General features: G+C 41.6%; 1 protein-coding gene across 4 annotated transcripts in view; it reads left to right on the top strand.

Annotated features, from left to right (window-relative positions):
• LOC115218564 (zinc finger protein 62-like) overlaps window positions 1-12,406 on the top strand; it is a 28,731-nt gene that overhangs the window by 8,108 nt on the left and 8,217 nt on the right. The window lies entirely within an intron of this gene.

Genomic DNA, 12,406 nt, shown 5'->3' with positions numbered 1-12,406 from the left:
AGCTATTCACATCTGTAAGCTTACATGAGAGAAAGAACTTCATTCTGATATTTGTGACTGTGATGGGTGGGAGACTAAAAAATCTCTTATTGTTTGCATTGATAAACAATTGTGGCCCTAAATAATAAGGAAAAGAAACAAATAAAGTACAGTATTTCCTTATACTATTAAGCTGATGAATAAATTTGTTCCTTTCTTTCCCGTATCCTTTCAATTAACATGAAAAATATTCTTATCATAATGTTTTCTTGTTTATTTGTAGCTCTTTTCTTCCTGTACAATTTTCGTTTATTATTTTCCAAGTTTGAACAAAATTCTATCTCTTTTCGGATGATGAGGGAATGCCAGTTCCATCATCTTAATTGGTATTCCATCATATGATGATGAAATGCTAATTAGAAAGAAAAAAAAAAACGAGTGTTTTTAATATCTACTTTTATTTGCATTCAATTAAGACTCCGAGCTGATGCAGAGCCGTTGGAGACATTTTTGCTGTGTACTGGAAAGACACCATTACTGAAAGAACTTCACAGAAATAGTTTCCAGCCTTCAAAGAGGGGGAAATCCAACCACAAAAGCCATTTGTGTTCTGGCCGACATATTTAATTCAAATGAGAATTGATTGAATGAGCTCATCCTTGAGGATCCGTGCCAATCCACTCAGGGGATTGACCAAGCTGATGGGATGGTCTCCTGATACTGTTGTCTGTCGCCTCTTGATGGGTAAGGTGGCTTGGTGCATGAATGCCATGCATACTGTGAACAAAAGAGGTAAACTCCAGTGCTCCTTTCTCACTGCCAGGTTGCTCATGAACACAGACTGGAATTTCTTTACTGCATTGTCACCAGCAATGAAAAGGGGTGTGTTTACATCGATATGATGCAGAGGGAAAAAAAGGACTGAATCAAACAACACGTTGAAGTAAGAAGCCACAGTTGTTGCATCCACTCAGGATAATGAGATGTATTTGATGGCATTGGAAAGAGCTAAACAAACGAACTTGGCAACCCAATATTATAGGATCAGGTAATTCATGAAGGAGTCCTACCCAGTGACTGGTGTACCAGCACCATTGTCAACTGCTACAAAGGTAAAGGTGGTGCTTTAGATAGAAATAACTACAGGGCTTTCGAATTATTGGATCAGGTGATGAAAGTTACAGAGAGGGTCATAGCCCAACTAATTAGGGAGAGAGGTAGCCTTGATGGGATGCAGTTTGGTTTTGTGCCAGATAGAGGTACCACTGATGCTATATTTCTGGTAAGGCAAAGATAAACCTCTGTACTTGGTTCTTGTTGACTTAGAGAAAGCCTTTGACAGGGTCCCTTGGTCCCTTATTTGGTGGTCAATGCGGAAACTAGGGATAGATGAGTGGTTAGTGAGAGCTGTACAAGCCATTTACAGAGATGCTGTCAATAAGGTGAGAGTTGGCAACAAGTATAGAGAAGAATTGGGCTTAGTTAGGGGTTCACCAAGGTTCAGTCCTCAGCCCCCTTTTATTTATCATAGCTTTCCATGTAGTTACAGAGGAATTCAAGACAGGCTGCCCCTGGGAGCTCCTCTATGCTGATGACCTTGCTCTAATAGCCAAGTCATTGCCAGAACTAGAGATGAAGTTTAGGGTGTGGAAGCAAGGTAAAAAATTGAAGGGCCTTAGGGTTATTGTAGCAAAAACCAAAGTCTTAGTAAGTAGGATAGCTGACAAATCACATACCACTTCAGGTAGATGGCCCTGCTTGATCTGTAGAAAAGGCTTGGGTGGAAACTCCATACGATGCACCCGGTATAAGATATGGACACATAAAACGTGCAGCAATATCAAAGGAGGGTTAACCAGGAAGATAATTTTTGTGTGTGGCAGATGCACAGGGACAATAAATACTGAAGATGCACAGAAAATAGATTCCATCACATGCCAAGGTGAAAAACTAAAAGTAGTTGATAGCTTCTGCTACATAGGCGACCAGGTCTGTAGTGGGGGCGGTTGCTCTGAGAGAGCAGCGGTTAGAATAAGAATAGCCTGGGTAAAGTTCAGGTAGCTTCTAATTCTGCTGGCAACTAAAGGCTTCTTGCTCACTCAGGACGAAAGGTAGACTATATGATGTATGTGTGCAAACTGCCATGCTACACAGCAGTGACACATGGGCCATGACTGCTGAGGACATGTGTAGGCTTGAAAGAAATGAAGCTACTATGATCTGCTGGTTGTGTAATGTCAGTGTGCATACTCGATAGAGTATGCCTTGAAAGAAAAGTTGGACATAAGAAGCATCAAATGTAATGTGCAAGAGAGATGACTTCACTGGTATGGCCATGTGTTACATATGGATGAGGACAGCTGTGTGAAGAAGTGCCACCCTAACTGTGGAAGAGATAGACCCAGGAAAACATGGAATGAGGTGGTGAAGCATGACCTTTGAACATTGAGCCTTACGGAGGCAATGATAAGAGACCAAGACCTTTGGAGATATGCTGTGATTGAGAAGATCCGGCAACTAAAGTGAATTTGTAGTCATGGCCGATGCCAGTGTTGCATGTCCGACCCATTTAAGAATACTCTTGATGTGTCGGGCGATATAATATGCTTAAGATGGCCTATTGAGTCAAGAAAAACCAAAATTGCGGCCAGTGCCCCCTGACTGGCTCCCATTCCAGAGGCACGTAAAAAGCACTATTCGAACATGATCGATGCCAGGCCCACCAGACTGGCTCCTGAGTCGGTGGCACATAAAAAGCACTCCCTACACTCTGAGTGGTTGGCTTTAGGAAAGGCATCCAGCTGTCGAAACATTGTCAGATCAGATTGGGGCCTGGTGCGGCCTCCTGGCTTGCTAGTCCTCAGTCAAACCATCCAACCCATGCCAGCATGAAAAATGGACGTTAAACGATGATGATACATATTATAGATATATCTGGATTGCATATAATCTTTATGTTTGTTATGGGCATTCTTATGTAGATTCTTGTTTTAGTCTTTTAGAATTATTCCATCAATGGACTAATTCTGTTGTTGGTGACATCTAGAATTTGATTTAGGGTGTGGTTCCTTCTTGACTTTATGCTGAAATTTAAAGTTCATTTGCAAGTGTCACTGTGGTCTTAAACTTTCCAAAAAAACAAAATTGATGGAATACTCTTTGAACTATTGTCATCAATGTTTCTATGTCCATTGTCCAACCCATGCTAGTATGGAAAATGGACGTTAAATGATAATGATGATGTCACTGCTGGAATGGTTTGGGCCACATTATCTCAAGCATTTCATCATTTCAACTGTAAATCTCAAATTCCAGGGTTCTTAATGCACCAATCTTTGTGAATATTCTCATAACAATTTGAAATCTAAATAAAGTTGGTTTTCTCTTATATTCTTCTCTTATTCTATATTTGGAACACCTAACCAAGACTTGAACATAGAATTCACTGACTTGATCAATGTATGATGAAAGCTGCACATTTTTTAAACTGATTTTCACCAGCTGTTTTTGTTAAAGGTATAGGATGGTGGTGAGCTGGCAGAAACGTTAGCACGCCGGGCAAAATGCTTAGCCGTATTTCGTCTGCCGCACATGTGTTCGTGAAGTAAGAATTGCTGTTTCGTGGTGTTAATATTGTTAACAACTGTTGTTTCTTGTTAAACTGTTGAATAACTTAACTGTTGGAGTTTTCAATTGAAAACACTTAGTGCTTGTGGTAGCACGCGTTGTTCATTCCCCCTTTGGGGGGAAGAATGTCGTCTAGCATGGAGCCTACCGTTGGAGCAGAATACTTGTTTCTCCTGTTGAGAGGAGGAAATACATGTCCGGCGAGGAGCCAACTACAGACAAGGAAATAGGGGTTTCCCCCGCTACAAGAAGGAATAGCAGAGAGGATAATATATTTGATATTTTTGGAGATGTGTCTGAGAGCTCGTCAGAACTTTCACCAGAAGAGTTTCCGACTTTGCCAGAGAACAAAGGCATTGTGTCGAAGAGAATAATTGATGTGCCTAGCATCCAGATAGAACCAAAAAATGGAAAAAAAAGTTTTGCGTTGGCTGCTGGGGGTGGAACTCAGATACTGTCGACGAATAAAAGCGAAATTATGAAATACAGCAAAATGATGGAAATAAATGACAACAGTGTGAAAATTGAACCTCCGCAAAAGTTATTACAGGAAGAAAAGCAAAAAACAATAATTTTCAAAACATATTGTCTACAAAATAGAAAAATTGAAAGAATGTCAGAAGAGAAAATAGAAAAGTGCTTAAAGCCAATATTGGGCGACGTAGTATTTCTGAGAAGAGGAAAAACATTCGGAACGGTGGAAGTAAGGTTCACCAATAAAGAAATAGCACACAAGAACTCAGTGGAAACGTTGAAAACGAACGACGTGGAGTTAATACCTATTATATGGGGATGAGGACGTCGCGAATAAAAATTACAAGGGTCCCGCCAGAGGTCGAACCTATGTGGTTGTTGGCGGCAGTCCTAATCAAAGAGGTAGAAAAAATTACTCTCCTCCAGGCTACCGCTATGGAAAACCCACGCTGGGATGGTAAAACAATTAATCTTCTCATTCAAGCGGACCCTAAAATAATTCAAACAATTCCTGAGACAATTGAGTAGGGGAGGAGAACCTCGTGGTGTTTGTTGAGGGCCGAAAACCTCGATGTTTTTTATGTGGTCAATTAGGCCACATTCGAAGGAACTGCAAGGAAAATGAAGAAGAGGAGGAAGAGGAGAAAAAAGACAAGAGGAAGAAGATAAAGAAGAAACAGATGAGAAAAAAACAACAAACAAAAGAAAAATACAACCAGCAACCCAGCCGAGAGCGGCGACTACTACAGAACAACGACCAAAAAGACTGCCAGAAGAGAAAAAGAAGAAAAAGGCATAATAGCCGTATACACTAAAGATACTGAGCTCATGAGAGACATTCAACTCATAAAGACTGTAAAAAAAATTGATAACCTTTCAGAGGAATTTATCAATTACGACATATATGAAGTCTCAAATAAGACTTATAGAATTCTACAAAATAAGTACAGAAAGACTGTATCTTCATTGAGATTAGATTTTAACAAGTCGATATTTCATGGATTACCAGCTCCGATCCCGCGAGAAAAGGAAAAGGTGGAGATTCCCCCTCCACCTGATAATTCTGTGTCGGTGGTGAGACGGGATTTTGACAAATCTATTTCCCAAGACCGTCCACCTCCGACCCTGGATAAAAAAAAGGTGGAGGGTCCCCCTCCACCAGACAATCCTAATTAAACAGGTAAGTGATGGCTATTCACATTGGTTTTTTAAATGTTCATGGCCTGTTGTCAAGCTGGAAGCAAGGACGCTTTCTGAATGACATCAGGTCGAGAAATTTGGATGTAATTGTTGCAACGGAAACCCGGTGAAGGGGCCAAGAGATCTGCTCCCCCTCCTGAACGGCTACGAGAAATACGTTTCTCCAAGTCGGGCGGGAGGTGGGGGTGGGGTGTTGGTCCTACTAAAAAGAAACCGGGTAGCCGAGAAAAAGTTGGTTTTTTCTGACCCAGAAGGCAGGCTGGTCGTTCTCGACTTGACATTCAGTTGTGGCAAGACAATCAGGCTGGTCGCTATTTATGCACCAAACATTATTGGCCCGCAAACTGAATATTTTCATGGCCTAGGAAAGTTCCTAGCCACGTCGCATTCACTAGTAGTGTTAGGAGACTCTAATACAATATGTGCAGCACACACAGATTGTGTTGGCTCAAACTCGAACATGAACAGAAAATGTAACACAGGCTTTCGGGATCTGCTAAGTCAATTTCAGCTAGCAGATCCATATAGGTTGGAGCACCCGAACACTCCACAGTGGACGTGGTCAAATAGTGACGGGTCTACCAGAACATATCTAGATAGGATTTTAATTAGAGAAAAAGATAAGTCCATAGTTGAGTGTCCACAGTTTTTTCTAGTCAGCTACAGTGACCACAAGATGGTTACCTGTAAACTGACGGTAGATAAGTTGCATAGACAGGGATCTGGCTACTGGAAACTCAATACGTCCCTTTTGGCGATTGAGGAGTACAGAAAGCGGATCAAGATGTTAATACAGAGGGCATTAACAGGTACCATCATTAATAACAAATGGTGGTACGCCCTAAAAAGAGCCATCAAATATGAGTCTATTAGGTTTAGCATAAGTTTAGCTAAGAAGGGACGTAAAATAGGAGATGGTCTAGTTAAGGAACTAGAAGAAGCCTGGAGGACTGGTAATACAGACCAAGCGAGGGTGAAAAGACTGGAGTTAAAACAGCATCTTGAAGCCCACCACATGGGAAGTATTACCAGAGCTAAGTTACGTGCAATGGGAAGTGAAGGAATCAAAGCCGCTGGATGGGCCCGAGTGGTGGAAGCTCGGCAAGGAAATAGTTCTTCTATTCGGTCTTTGACGAATCAAAATGGTGTCTTGATAAACGAACCCGAGAAAATGTGTGAGGTCTTTCGGCAGTACTTCGCCCAGCTGTTCGGGGGTGACGGCGGTCCTGGTGGTGGGAGAGCCCTCGAGGACTTTCTTACCGGGCTGCCGTGCCTCTCGAGGTCGGATGCGGAGTCTTGCGAAGGGCCAATCACACTTGAGGAGGTGATGGAGGCTTTGGCCGATTGTAAAGCGGGTAAGTCACCGGGACTTGATGGTCTTCCGTACGAGCTGTATAAATGTATGCCAGACTTGTTCGGGCAACTACTGACTGACGTGTACGCGAACTGGAAACAGAATGGGTTTATCCCCAGATCTGTGCGCCGGGGAGTAGTGACGTTGGTCAGAAAGGACCCGGACAAGGGGGACGTTCTAGAGAATTTCAGGCCCATCACTCTGTTAAACGCAGAAGTGAAGATTTTGGCCAAGGTTCTAGCAAAAAGGTTGGCGCGTGTCGCGAATGGTATAGTCGGGGAGGCACAGACATGTGCCATCCCAGGCAGAACCATTCAGGATACCCTCCATCTTATTCGCTATACCATAGAGAGGTTTGGTAATAAATCTGGCAAAGGTGGGGCATTGGTGCATTTGGACCAGTCTAAAGCTTTTGATAGGGTTGACCATCGATACCTAGCGACTGTACTTGCGCGGTTTGGCCTGGGCCTTGGCTTCCTCAGGTGGTTTATCGCTTTGTACCACAACATTGACTCGATAGTTCGGGTGAACGGTTTCCTTTCGAAGCCGTTCTGCATCAGACGCTCGGTTCGTCAAGGATGTCCGCTTTCACCACTTTTGTATGTGATGGCTCTCGAGCCATTACTGCAAAGGTTGAGTGGCATCCCGAGAGAACCAGGACTAGAGGAGTTTGTTACGGCTTTCGCGGATGATATCACTATCAGTGTAACCACAGTGGTACGCCTACGTGAAGTAGGTAAGACTATTGAGGCTTACGAGGAGGTAGCAGGAGCAAAGATTAACCGGGAAAAGTCGGTCGGCTTGCAGCTCGGCACCTGGGTTGGCAAGTCGATGCCTTCAGACAGTGTTGTTAGGCGCTGGACGGAGGGACCGGTTAAGTTGCTGGGAGTCTGGTTTGGACCAGGCCTCCAGATAGAGAAGAACTGGACGGAGGTATTGAGCAGGGTGGCTGCAGTAGTCAAGACTTGGTCTTGGCGGTGGCTATCCCTGAAAGGGAGGGCGGAAGTGGCCAATGTGTTTATCGCATCGGTCATTACCTACCGCCTGACTGTCGTGCCCTGTCCGGATTCGTGGTTGATCAGGTTGGAGAGACAGCTCTTTCGCTTTTTGTGGAAGGGCAGGTCGCCACTTGTGAAACGCTCTGTCTGCTGTCAAAAGCCTTTAAATGGAGGTTTAGGGATGCCTTGGTTAATGATGCGCAGACATGCGTTGAGGTTGAGGCACCTCTGGATTCTCCTGGATAGTGAACGGGTGTGGTCTCCGCTGGCCAGACAAATGTTCCCTGAGTTCAAGAGTTTTTGCGAACAGGAAGCCTGGTGTTCTCGTAGACCGAGGTCGAGTGAGTGGCATAAAGAGTGCCGTGAGGCCTTCTTGCTGTTCCGGCGCTCGGGCAACGCCAGCGGTGGGGGTTCCACACGGATTTTATATAGTGGGTTGGTAGAGTCTGAATGCGACGATGGCCTGGGGTCGACTCTAGGTCTCGGATTTATTCAACTGGACAGCTTGTTTCATCGTACATTCGGGTTGAGAACGTTGGACAACTTCCAAAAGTCCTTAACCTGGCAATGCTACAGAGGTGCCTTGCCCGTTTGGGATAAGCTCGCAAGACATGGTAAACGTCAGTCGCCGACCTGTCCAAGATGCGGTGGGGACAGGGAAACCGTCCTCACGCTATTGTTCAGTGTCCGGAGATAACTGAAATGTGGGCTTATGCTGAACATCTGTTGTCCGGCGAAGGAAGAGTACGGCTGTCGACTGAGTCAATTATAAAAATTGACCCACCGGGAGTTCTAACGAACGAAGGTAAGAATTGTTTTCTCACGGTTGTAGCAATAGCAAAAGAGGCTGTATGGAATACTAGGATAAAAGGAATTAAGACAGGCAACTTTATCTCTGGTGACAATTTACGATCCTTTTTTTCTTTTCATTTGAAAAGGAAACTGTGGCTGGAGAAGAGGTGTCTGTCAGAGTGTACGTTCCAAAAGAGATGGAAGTATGTTGCACGAGTGTTGTGCGTGCAAGGAACCGTGTGAATAGACGAGGAAAAAAAAAAAAAGGAAAAATAAAAAGGTATCAGCGGTAGATCGGGGCTTGTGGGATCGGAGCGTAACTTGATCATCGCTTCATTTGTATTGTTTTTGTACTGTGTATTCCATTCGATTTTTATGTATTGTATTTTATTTTTGATGTCACATTTATGTAAAATCATATCGATTCACTGATCCCATCAGTTGTACTGTCCATATCTATGTTTGGCCCCCGGTGGGCAATAAAGAAATTCGTATTTCGTCTGCCACTATGTTCTGAGTTCAAATTCCGCCGAGGTCGACTTTGCCTTTCATCCTTTGAGAGTCAATTAAGTAAGTACCAGTTATGCACTGCGGTCGATGTAATCGACTTAATCCATTTGTCTGTCCTTGTTTGTCCCCTTTGTGTTTAGCCCCTTGTGGGTAGTAAAGAAATAGGTATAGGATGGTGGGGTAGAATGTGTAATTGCTGATTTCTCACTTCTATAGGGACCTGTTTGAAATCAATACATTGTAAGTATTGAATCATGTTTGGGAGTAAAAATTAGTTTGCATAGTTGTTGAAAGTGTGAGAGTCTGAAACTTAGTCAGATGACACTTTTTTTTCTCAAGAAATTTTCCTCAACTTTGACTCAGTTTTAATTGTGGTTGCTAATGAAATATTTGGATAATTTTTGGTGTTTAACAATCAATATTTCTTTCTCTGTTGGATTCCAAGTTAATATTTTTTCACACTAATGTCTAATCTGATAATTTTTACTTTTTAAAAATTGATGTCTAAACTTAGACATAATGAGAAACGACTAATTTCAATAATTTCTTCTTAAATGCATGATTTGTAAATATGTCATGAAGAGAACCACTCCAGTAGATTGTGAAGAAGATAAAGAGAATATTTTATGTCAAGTTTTTAGATTTAGTCAAGTTTCTGTAATTTTACGGCATGTGCCATTTTTCCATGATCCTCTTTCATTTGACCTAGATATTTTAAATTTTTGTTGCATTTCTAATCCTTCTGATGTCCAAGGATGGATATTGATGCGCATGAGCTTGTTTTCAAAGTTCTCCAGAACTGAAGAGGCAAATTTACTTTATCGTGGCTGACTCATTTTGCTCCGTCTAAATTTTTTTTATCTGCTCAAAAAGAATGGAGATGATTTTCTGGAATAGAGTTCAAATTATCAGTTGTTATGCAGTGCACTTTGCACTCCATGTATATTGCAAGTAGAGAAAGAACTCCCTACTATTTTAGCTTCAAGACCATCAGGCCATATGGTTTCGACTTTCATATGGTCATCCTCAGTGATGGATACTCATCCGCTAGACATAGCAGTAGTTCACTCCAACTCACAATGTAAAGAAAAATAAGTGACACACAGTCACTGATCTTGCGACAAGCAAACTAGCTAGTCAAGAAAATTTCAAGAAGAGATGAAAGCAGTATTTGCCCTGACAAGTAGTGTTTAACACTACTGAAACCAGGTTTAGGTGGTGTTAAACCCTTCTTATCAGTATGAGTTCTACTTTCATCTCTTATAGTGATTTTCTTGACAAGCTTGTTTAAAAAATTGAGTTCTGGTGTAGCTTTGTAAGTTGATGACAAAAATTGCATTCATTTTTTTCCCCTTAGAAGTTAATAATAAAGAGTTGAGAAACCTATACAGTCACAAGCATAATGTAGGTTAAAAGATGTCTGTGCCATATTTCACCTTCCAAAGGCAAGTTGATTGTATTTGCCACAAAGAAAAATTCTCTCTTATAGTAAAAAGGTGTAAAAACACCATATCTGCCCAGCTCTGTCATTTACTGGATTCCCAGGCTCAATGTTTCTAGGTTTTTAGCTGTTCTCGGTAGGAAATACCAAAGTGAGGTAACTCTGAGCAGATTTAAGGTTGTAGTTTTAACTAAAAACAGTCATCAGCATTGACTGTGTTGTGCCATTGGCCCACCTGGTTGGGAAAAAGCAGCAGTATCAATGCCAAGCAGGTGTATTCTTCCAGTGTGTCACAATTCCGACATGGCACTGCATACAGATAAGCTTGTCTGGTCTCACAACACACTGCTCAGGTAGGACCCTTCCTCGGTTGTACTTACGTCTGGAGAAGACTCTTTTGTTGATCTCAACGATCTTCCCAGGACCAGCAACCTTAACTGGATGATGGAGCAGGTTCTCCACACACACACTTCCATAACATAGCTGCTGTAATCAACAGCTGTGCAATGGCTCATCCCTAGTTCTTCAAAACAAAACCACACTGAAGTCAATTTCTTAATTCATGAGTAAAGGGAGAGAAGCACTACATTCCTAAAAGGAAGGCTGACACCTTAAAACCACCTGTTTTTCCTCACTGACACAAATTCAAGCATCCTTTGTGTAAGCATCGCCAACACAAATTCCCACCACGTTTTCTTGTACTCACAAAATGCTTCTTCATTTTGCATAATTTTCTTTTGAGTATAACCCTCTTTTCTTGCAAGTACGAACCCGCATCCTCCCCTGGTGCGTGATTTAAGGCCTATTTGGCTGCTATTTTTAGCACATATGATGACCATCTCAATGACTGGAACACATTAATCACCACATGCTTTCTCGCAGACAAAAGAGTTGTCATGTTTGGTTTGTTACTATAGAAACAGGCATGAATGTGTCTGTAGCTTATGATTGACTAAAATTACCTAAAAAAATATAATAGCCAATAACTATTTATTGATTGGTTTATGGCGAAAATGATTTTCATGGCATTGGTTGGCATATAAAAGTATATCATTACACTGCATATGAAATTAATTCAAATAGAAATTGAAAATTGGCAGCCAAACATAAAAGATCCAATATTTCCAGAACAATTCACAGAATCTCAAAAATTCAAGTTTTAGAGTTAAGAATTTCAACTCTGAAGCTGAGTATCTTTTGAGATTTTGTAAATTGATCTGGAAATATTTTCTTCGTGGGTTTTTCGAAATTTATTAAACTTTAAAAAATTCTTCTTTAAGCGATTTTTGAGATTTCTTTTTTAAAATTTTTAAGAAACTTTTCATGTCTTGTTCTAAATTGCTTTTAACTCTGTATCTATTGATTTATAGTGAAAATTATTTCCACGTCATTCATTAGCCATTAAAAGGGTATCATTACACTAAATATGAAATCAGTTCGTGCTGAATTGATGCTGGCAGCGAAAACGAATACATCCCTTTTAACTACTCTCTTTACTCTTTTACTCTTTTACTTGTTTCAGTCATTTGACTGCGGCCATGCTGGAGCACCGCCTTTAGTCGAGCAAATCGACCCCGGGACTTATTCTTTGTAAGCCCAGTACTTATTCTATCAGTCTCTTTTGCCGAACCGCTAAGTGACGGGGACGTAAACACACCAGCATTGGTTGTCAAGCAATGCTAGGGGGACAAACACAGACACACATATATATACATACATATATACGACAGGCTTCTTTCAGTTTCCGTCTACCAAATCCACTCACAAGGCATTGGTCGGCCTGGGGCTATAGCAGAAGACACTTGCCCAAGATGCCACACAGTGGGACTGAACCCGGAACCATGTGGTTGGTTAGCAAGCTACTTACCACACAGCCACTCCTGCGCCTACTCTTAATTTATTCATAATATTGGATCTTTTCCTTTTGAACGGCAGTTTTCTAGTTAATTAAATTAATTTAACAATTAAGAAAAAAAAAAAACAAAAGGCTAAAATTTAGGGTTAGGGTTAGTGACAGGATGTTGTCTCAGT

Source organism: Octopus sinensis, linkage group LG13 (assembly GCF_006345805.1).
Source record: "Octopus sinensis linkage group LG13, ASM634580v1, whole genome shotgun sequence".
In the NCBI taxonomy this organism is placed as follows: domain Eukaryota; kingdom Metazoa; phylum Mollusca; class Cephalopoda; order Octopoda; family Octopodidae; genus Octopus; species Octopus sinensis.
Note: the sequence above shows the minus strand (reverse complement) of the source record. Positions and strands in the feature narration are given on the sequence as shown.